Source organism: Hakea prostrata, unplaced genomic scaffold (genome assembly GCF_041222555.1).
Source record: "Hakea prostrata isolate BN-2017 unplaced genomic scaffold, UWA_Hpros_2 contig_77, whole genome shotgun sequence".
Lineage (NCBI taxonomy): Eukaryota > Viridiplantae > Streptophyta > Magnoliopsida > Proteales > Proteaceae > Hakea > Hakea prostrata.
In genome coordinates, this window is record NW_028291196.1 from 37,199 (window position 1) to 47,390 (window position 10,192).

Below are 10,192 nucleotides of genomic sequence, written 5' to 3' on the forward strand. Positions count from 1 at the left end.
AATCATAGGTGTGAATGATGATTCGTGATATTTGTGAAATAAGTAGGGATATTCTCATTTCCTGATTTGGTTCTATAAATTTAAATAAAAGAAAAATATAAAGGGGAACAATAATTCAATGGACAAAAAAAATGATAAAAAGACTAATACAAAAAATATGTCATTTGAATAAAAATATAGGATAGAATGGTCAAAGAAAAATTTTGTCACGAAAGAGGAGTACATGTTTTTATATAATAGTATGATATATATATAGGTACTCCCTCCATGGTCCGTGAAACAATACAGACTAGAGTAACCACTTGGTCCCAAGCCAAGTCTGGCCTATCTTTCAACCAAAGTCAATACATCACCAAACCACTTTTTCAGTCCTTGGTCACTATTGAACCATTATGGGTCCATGAAGACCCTCTCACCGTGGCCTGCAAATTACTTTGAATAGGATGGAATTTATATTCCATCAATCTTCAAAAAACTCAAGAATTCTATGAATACATTCTAGGTACGTGTGTGTGTGTGTGTGTGTGTGTGTGTGTGTGTGTGTGTGTGTGTGTGTTTGACGAGCTTTTTCTTCTTCTTTTTTTCTTTTTTTTTTTTTTTTCTTTTGATTTTTTTACATGGCACCACCCACTATTATTGGGGTGAAACTAGTGACCTCCCACTATTATGCTCTAAATTACATGGTACTCACTGTCAAAATTACAAGTTAAATACAGTTAAGACGTTCTGTTAAGTGATGAGTAAATGACTTCAATGCCCTTACCCCCATTTAACTCATTGAAATTTTGAAATGCAAATTACACAAATGAGATGTAAAATGACCCTAATGCCCTTTGGGCAGTTTAATTACCTAATTACCCCCAATTAATACCTTCTCATACCCAACCTTCACCCATCAATCCCTTCACCCATCTTCTACCTAGACCTTACTGGAAATCACCATACCCCTGTCGGAAATCTCTCTACCCACCATCCCATGCTCTTGCCATTTTCCTGGGAAACCCTAGTTGGATGGATTGAACTGTTTCGAGACCGTTGTTTCTCACTGAAGTTCTTTGATTTGTTTTGTATTACAAACAAATGACACCATTCTTTGTACTTGTTAGAATAATGATAGTTGAAGAGAGAAAGAGAGAGAGAGAGAGAGAGAGAGAGAGAGAGAGAGAGAGAGAGAGAACAAGTATATTATTTACATTAATTTTACAAGGAGTTAGTACAAGGCTTTATATAGAAAGAGAGTCCTTCTTCTCAATGTTCTAGGACTCTAGTAGTTGTGGTTCTAGGACTCTAGAGTTACAGTGTGAGTTTACATAAAATATTAACCAGTGTTTTGTACCAATCAGTATCAAACTCTTCATTGGGTTGACTAGAGTCTTTGTGAGTACCAATTGTAGAATTTGTCTAGTGAGTACCAATTGTAGAATTCTTCTTGAATATAGTACTGGAATTTCATCAACTGTAGAACTTCTAATAGCAGTGGAACTCTTGGAAGTCTTGAATGTAGTAACTGGTGTTTTATCAATTGTGGGACTTCTAATGCGGTGGAACTCTTGGAAGCAATCCTAGCTACATAAGCTTGAGATGAAGTGGTGGCTAGGGTATCCCTAGCACGCCCCCGCAAACTCAAGGGAGGAGAACTGACCTTGAGGTTGGCCAGCAAGGTGCTGAAACGTGGAGTAGATAGCAGCTTGGTGAAGATGTCAGCCAGTTGATCCTTAGTAGATAAGAAACAAACATAAAGATCTCATTTTGCAACTTTATGACGAACAAAGTGGAAGTCAATCTCCATATGTTTGGTATGAGCATGAAAGACAGGATTTGCAATGAGATAGGTGGCACCAATATTATCACACTAGAGTACAGGAGCAACACTTAGGAATATATGAAGCTCATGAAGTAGAGATTGTAGCCAGGTGAGCTCAATAGCAGCATTAGCAATAGCTTGATATTCGGACTCTGTACTGGAGCGAGCAACAGTGGATTGTTTTTGAGAACTCCAAGAGACGATGTTGGGCCCCAGGAAGACAGCATAACCACTGGTAGACTTACAATCATTAGGGCATCTAGCCCAATCAGCATCGAAGAAGGCTGTTAAAGTCATATTAGAGGATTTGTTGATGACTATTTCATGAGAGGGCGTACCCTTTAAGTACCACAAAATCCTTTTGACAATAGACCAATGATCAAGAGTTGAACTTTGCATAAACTGACAAACTTTGTTGACTGCAAACTGTATGTCAAGACGAGCCATAGTAGCATATTGTAGGGCCCCACAATACTTTTGTACAAGGTAGGATCAGCTATGAGTTCCCCCGAAAATTTGCTCAACTGTGTAGAGGGAGAAAGAAGATTGGTAATAGGCTTGCAATTACTCATGTTGGCCCTGTGAAGAAGGTCAATAATATATTGTTATTGACAAAGGTGAAGACCATTAGGAAATAAAGATATAGACAATCCAAGAAAATAATATAAGGGACCAAGATCTTTGACATCAAAGATGAAGGAGATAGCAGTCATAAATTTTGATAGTAACACTTCAGAACTTCCAGTAACAATGATGTCATTGACATAAATTAAGATAAAAATTGTATCAGAGATACCATGATAAATGAAAAGAGAAGTGTCAATTTTAGATCCAACAAAACCAAATTCTAGGAAGAATGAACTAAGACGATCAAACCAAGCATGAGGAGCCTATTTGAGACCATAAAGAGATCTGTGAAGGCGACAAACATAGTCAGGATGAAGAGTGTCAGCAAACCCTGGGAGCTGTTTCATGTAGACTATTTCATTTAGAAAGCCATTAACGAAGGCATTTTGGATGTCAAGTTGGCAAATAGGCCAAGAGTGGGAGATAGCTAGAGATAGAACCAAGCGGATAGTAGTGGGTTTGACAACAGGGCTAAAGGTTTCATTGTAGTCAAGACCCTCTTGTTGATTGAACCCTTTGGCCACTAAGCGAGCTTTGTATCTTTCAATAGAACCATCAACCTTTCTTTTAACTCGAAACAGCCACTTGCAACCTATAACATTTGTTTGAGGAGGAGGAGGGACAAGAGACCATGTGTCATTCTTTATTAGGGCATTAAATTCATCATCCATAGTTGTTCGGCAGTGAGAGTATTTGTTGGCAGAAGTGAAAGAGGTAGGCTCAAGTTGGGTATCATCAGAGATGGATGTATGTAGAGCTCTAGGTGGATTGTGGGTTTTGGAGCAAGTTACCATGGGATGAGTGTTAAGAGAATAGGATGGAGGAGGTGGGGAAGGAGATGGATGGTGAGGATCATAAGGGAGATCAATAACGCAATCCAAAGAAGGAGAAGAGGATAAGGATGAGGTGGAGGTGTGGGGCCCAAGGGAAGATTCAGGTGTGAGTTGGGGAGGGGAGGCGGGGTCCTCTAGGGGAGGTAATTTGGCCAAGGGTGTGGGTGAGGATGGTGGGACTGAAGGAGGAGGAGATGGAGTAGGGGAAGGAAACACAGGAGGAGGGCCAAGAAGAGAAGGTAAAGGTTGTTAAGATTGATGGGTAATCACAGTGGGTGACGGATGGTGAAAGGGAAACTGTTTTTCATCAAAAACAATGTGGCGGGAAATTAGGAGTTTATTTGTTAGAGGATTGAAGCAACGATACCCACGGTGACGAGGACTATATCCAAGAAAAACATGCATGCTAAAGCGAAACTCTAGCTTGTGTTTGTTATAAGGGCAAAGGTAATGGTAGCATGCACAACCAAAAACTCTTAAAGGAGGCATTAGTCTGGATGGACTTTGAAGAGTTTGTAGTGTGGTGAAACATTTCCCAAAATAGGGGTGGGAGTCCTATTTATAAGAAATACTACAATTTCAAAAGCATAGTTCCAAAAGTTTCTAGGGCAAGAAGAATGAGCTAACAAAGTAAGGCCAGTTTCAACAATATGGCAATGACGGCACTCGACAGCCCCATTTTACTCATGAGTGTGAGGACAAGGGAGGCGATGATCAATCCCACGAGAAGTGAGAAAGGTAGGCACAGGGTGATATTCACCACCCCAATCACTCTGAAAGCATTTAATCCGGCTGGAAAATAAATTATCAACAAGTAATTTAAACAGTTGAAGAATCCCAACAACCTTAGATTTCAAATGCATAGGAAACCAAGTGTACTTACTAAAGGCATCCACAAAAATAACATAGTACCGAAAACCATCAATAGAAGCAATTGGAGAGGGTCCCCACACATCCGAATATATCAAATCCAAAGGGGCTTTAGAAACTAAAGTAAAAGAGGAGAAGGGGAGTTTATGACTCTTTCCTTTTTGACAAGCTTCACACAAAAACTGAATTTTCTTAGAAGTAACAGGTAACCTAATTGAGAAACAAGATGATGGACAAATTTAAAAGCAGGATGGCCAAGTCTGGAGTGCCACAAAAGCTCGTTCACCAATGAAAGCTTGTGGAGAAAAGTTGCTCAAGGGCATCTGGTAAAGCCCATTCCTAATGGTTCACTGGAGAAGACAAGTCCCTATTTCTTGATCCTTCACCAAAAACATGTCAGGGTGAAACCCAAATATAGCATTATTGTCACGAGTAAACTTGAAAACGGATAAAAGGTTCTTTTGACTAAATGGGACATGAAGAACTTTATTGAGAAAAACAGGAGAATGCTATGTAGGGAGAGAAAAAGTACCAGTGTGAGTGATTGGCAAGCCTATACCGTTACCTACCAAAACCTGATCTGTACCAGTGTAAGGTTGAGCAAGTTTAAGATTCTCAAGGGCATTGGTGATATGATGTGTAGCCCCATAGTTAGGATACCAAGTGTTGTCAGTATAAGGTCTTCTAGAGAGTTCGGAAAGATGCAAGAGGGGGGGAGCATTGGTTGTGCCTTGAATAGCATGATTGTAGCGTTGATAACAATCACGAGCTTTATGACTGTGACGATCACAAATTTGGCAGGTAATGAGAAAGGACTGATGTTGTTTGTAACCACCCGTAGAGGGTGGAGTGGCAAGAAGTGGAGGACGATTGCTAGAAGAATGTCCACGAAAAACTCTGCCTCTATTGTGCGATCGACTTCGAAAGGGAGGACGATAATTACAAGTATTGCCAGTCTAAGCGAGATTAGCCAAAGGTAAAGAGGAGTCATAGGCTAAGTTATCCTTAAGACGAATTTCTTGAGTGAGTAGCATTCCTTTTAACTTAGCAAAAGTGATAGGGATGCCACGAGTTGTAATAGAAGTAACAAAGGCCGAATAATCAAGGCCCAATCCATTGAGAACATGAAAACAAATATCATCATCTGAAACAATCTTACTGGCAGCCGCAAGTTGATCGATAGTATGCTTAATATGAAGAAGATAATCATGAATTGTATTATTACCTCGTTTCATGTTGTGTAACTGAAGGCGAAGTTGCATAATCTCTGTTGTAGAGGGTGTGGCATAGGTAGATTCAAGATGAAGCCGAACTGCTCTGGCGGTAGAACATCCAACAATTTGAGTATGAACGGATTCTATAAGCGAGGCAATAAGCCAACATATGAGAAGTTGGTCCTGACAAATCCATGAATTGTAGGCAGGATTCAGTTTGCATATAAGAATGGAGTCTTCTTCAATGACTGTAGTTGTAGGAAGACAAATGGAGGAGCCATCCACAAGAGAAAATATGTCATAAGTCTTCAAGAGAAGAACAAGTTGCAACCTCCATAGTAAGTAATTGATGTCTGTGAGCTTGATGGTCAGCAAATTATTGAGGGAGGGAAGCGAAGTAGGGGGAAGGAAAAACCTGGTGCTCTGATGCCATGTTAGAATAATGATAGTTGAAGAGAGAAAGAGAGAAGAAGAGAGAGAGAGACTTTGTGGGGAGAGAGAGAGAGAGAGAGAGAGTGCGTCTGAGAGAGAACAAGTATATTATTCACATTAATGTTACAAGGAGTTAGTACAAGGCTTTATATAGAAAGAGAGTCCTTCTTCTCAGTGTTCTAGGACTCTAGTAGTTGTGGTTCTAGGACTCTAGAGTTATAGTGTGAGTTTACATACAATATTGACCAATGTTTTGTACCAATCAGTATCAAACTCTTCTTTGGGTTGACTAGAGTCTTTGTGAGTGCAATTGTAGAATTCTTCTTGAATATAGTAATTGGTGTTTGATCAATTGTAGAACTTCTAATAGCAGTGGAACTCTTGGAAGCCTTGAATGTAGTAACTAGTGTTTGATCAGTTGTGGGACTTCTAATAGCGGTGGAACTCTTGGAAACAATCCTAGCCGCATAAGCTTGAGATGAAGTGGCGGCTAGGGTATCCCTAATAGTCCTTCATCATTGTATAAAAAGTGATAGACCATAGAATCTTCTCATTCTACTTTGCATCATATGAATTGCTCTTTCAAATCTTAGTATTCAATTCCTTTTGATTTATGAATCAACGCATTCTATGAAAGAAGTTCGTTGCAAAACACACCAAAATTTTGCCCCAAATCACTAAAAGTATGTTTTCCCAGAATTTTAATCGTGGAGTCCTCTATTAACTGGGAAACCTAAAATTTCCTTTTTCCTTGATTGTGAGAACCCTACACATATAATTCTGTCCCCAAATCAATAGAATTATGTTTTCCCAGAATTCTTTCATTTATTGTGAGAACCTTGCACAAATAATTAAGCTACTGGTAGTGTTTTGCTACAAAATTACCAAGAAATTTCAAATTAACCTGGAAACACAACTCAAGACTGTGGTGATGTTGATGTTGTCTAAGACTGCACTTCTAATATGGCGGTAATTTTGTGAGTGCTAGTGAATACCTATTTTGTTTTTAGGCAAACAAACCCTGACTAGCTCCATTTAATCCTAAGCTTGTGAAGGAGATCACAAGATAGAGCTTCTTGTTGAAGGTGGAGTTAAGCCTGTTGGGGGTGGTGATTTTTGAACATTAGGGTTTGGAAAGAAATTGGGATGAGCAATTGGGTGGACGAGACCAAGAAAAGCAAGGAACCAAGACGCATAATGCCCCAAGCATCACTAGTGATGGTTGAAATTGTCTCTGGGTTTGCTTACACACCCACTAAGTGTGTGCCTCCATTAAAAGAAGCTTGAGCGAAAGAGAGAGAGGAGATGTGATGAGCACATTTATGTGTGAAATCTTAAGGCATAAAGCATGCATTTTATACACTTAGAGTGGAGTTACCTTGGGTTTTATGTTGTTTTTGCAGATTTTAGGACTTTTCAAGATTTAAGCAAATATTTGGAGTTTTGGGCTTGAATCATACTATTTTACACGTCAAGAAGTCCATTCAAATTCTCAAATGCGAAAATGGGCCTGATCTAGAGCATGATGGGCTAGAGATGTGTGATTATGGGCCAACTCCGAAATATTAAAGAGATAAAGAAGGCAAATTTGATATACGGCTAAGATTTTAAATCAAATCTACAGAGATATTATTGAGAGAGTCCAAATGGAAAAGAGTCCTTGCATACCTCAGTATCTTATTTCTTATCTTAGATTTAATTAAAGAAAGAAAAAGAGGAAAAAGAATTATATTCAGAAAGAAAAAGAGGAAAAATTCCGTTTTTGAATGCCTCTGTCCAGTTTTGATCAAACCCTTCATCGAACGGTCATCCAATGTCCGATCGTGCTGATTTTTGGAGGAGAGCTTCACGACTACTTAAACCTCAAATCCAACGGTGGAATTACGCATCTGATTTCTCTAAGTTGGCGCGATTAGTACGTCAAAACCCTAATTGGCTGAGTCAGATAGAAACCTTGAGTTTTATTCAAATTCAGCCGTGTTTCATATCTCATGTAAACTCTATAAAAGGAGAGCATACTCCATCAAAAGGGAACATGTTCTAGAGCTCAGTAGTAGCATTCTTTCTTCTCTCTTCAGTTTATTTAGGCTTTCTCTAGTTTTCTTTGCTTGCAGTTGTGAGATTTTAAATTTCTAGATTCAATGTTTAGATTTAATTTTTATGTAATGCAATTCAAGTTCAAGTTTCAAGTTTTTAGATTCGTTTTTCTCTGGGTCTAGCAATTGCAGATCTAGATCATTCTAGATCTAGATCTGGTTGTTAGGGGTTGGTTGAGATTCGAATCATTTGTTCAATTCGCAACTAAGTAATTTTTTTTATTAATCTTCTCTCCTCCCTCCATTCCCGCTTCTATCTACCCCTCCATATTCTTATTTTAGGATTTACTTTCAGCATTATTTATTGTTCTCCCTTCCCCTGGATCCTTGATCAGAGATGCCTACAGTCGTGCCTCTCTTTGGTTAAGGCTTCCTTTTCCTTTAATTGCTTTGTTTATTGCTTTGTTATTTACTTTCTGCCTATTCATTCATCATCTCGGACCACATAACCGGAGCAAGCCTACAGTCGTGCCTCTGCTTCTGGTGACGGGTGGTGTTGCATCTACATTTTAGCTATTTCATTTTCTTTTTATTGCTTTGTTTATTACTTTGTTATTTACTTTCTGTTATTTACTTTCTGCCTATTCATTCATTATCTTGGACCACATAACCGGAGCAAGCCTACAGTCGTGCCTCTGCTTTTGGTGACTGGTGGTGTTGCATCTGCATTTTAGCTATTTCCTTTTCCTTTTATTGCTTTGTTTATTGCTTTGTTTATTGCTTTGTTATTGTTCGCATTTTTTTTCCTGTCTTTTATTTATACATTGATTGTGTTTAATTTATTTTTCGTTTCAATTCGATTGCATTAGACATATAGATTAGGATCGTTTAGTTTAGTTAATTAGTCAACAAAAATTGAATCATTCCATTCTCGCATTACTATTAAGAAGTTGAATTATAAGTGGCATATCTCCTTGAGATCGACCCGTTAGCTACACGATACTGTGCGCTTGCGGTTACTTTTAAAATTCACAAACAAGTTTTTGGCGCCGTTGCTGGGGAGGTATTAGTCCACTTTATTTTTTTCATTCTTAGGTAAATCGAAGTGATTTAAAAAAATAAATAAAAAATAAAAAATAAATCAAAGATATTACTCTTAACTTGAGTAGAAACAAAAACGTATAGTAGTCCCCACTCTACTGCAGAATCCCCAGAATTCGATTGTAGGTGGCTTCGAAGACTATACGGATTCCCTTGCTGTCAAACCTATAAGCGCTCAGCTATACGGCAACCTTACAGCTTTGGAATCATTGTTTCAATCTTTGTGGTGGGAAATTCACTACTTTCCCTTCATTTTTGTTATTTTCTTTTCTTTTATTCTTTAGTTACTTTATTTATTTTCTTTCATAAGAGTCATTAATTGCATTAAGTGGTTAGTGCATGTGTATCTGGACTTGTGATTCTACAAATAGAATTGTCCGAGTGTCTAACTTGACCATGGAAGGTCTACCTCCACCTCCTCCACCTAAGAGTCTTATGGATAGATTTTATCCAACCCGATCTGCACAACCTTCCTGTATACGCTTACCTAAAGTGAGGGGTAATAATTTTGAGCTCAAATCTCATTATCTATCTATGTTACCCCAATTTCATGGGCTACCTGATCAAGATGCATATTTGTTCCTTAGGGAGTTTGAGGAGGTTTGTGTCCTTGTGAAGGTACAACAACTTACTGATGATGCCGTAAGACTACGGTTATTACCTTTGCATTAAAAGACCAAGCAAAAAAGTGGCTTTATAGCTTACCTAGGGATAGCATTATCACATGGGAACAATTTACTGTCCTATTCTTGAAGAAATTCTTTCCTTTCTCTAAGACGAACAAAATAAGAAATGATATTCTTCAATTTCGTCAGAAACCCAATGAGTCTTTTGCTAAGGTAATGGAGAGGTTTCAAAGCCTTCTCCAAGAATGCCCTCACCATGGTATAGAATTATGGCATTTATGCCAAATAATTTATGAGGATATCGATTACCAAACAAAGCAACTTTTGGAATCAATGTGCCCCACAAGATTTACATCATTCACTGATGATTCCGAAGCTTGGAATTTTCTTTTAGACCTAGCAGATAGAACTAGAGAATGGGAGTCAACCCAAGAGTCTGAAAGGACTAGTAGGGGATATTTTGTTGATAGCCCAGTTCATAAGGAAGTACAAATAGATAACCTTTTGAAAAAGTTAGAGACTTTGGTAGTTAAAGCTGCACCACCAAGTCAAGCACATTTTATTGACAAATCTATTGCTATGTGTGCATGGTGTCAGTCTCCTACACATGTAATTGAGGAATGCCCTAGCTATTCTGGAGGCCAACATG

The 10,192-nt window shown here is 38.4% G+C and overlaps 1 non-coding gene across 1 annotated transcript; it reads right to left on the reverse strand.

Moving 5' to 3' along the window:
- Nucleotides 1–9,699: 9,699 nt before the first annotated feature.
- LOC148998976 (small nucleolar RNA R71) lies at nucleotides 9,700–9,806 on the reverse strand. Its single transcript, XR_016171070.1, has one exon. It is a non-coding gene; the product is annotated as a small nucleolar RNA R71 (small nucleolar RNA).
- Between the last annotated feature and the right edge of the window lie 386 nt (nucleotides 9,807–10,192).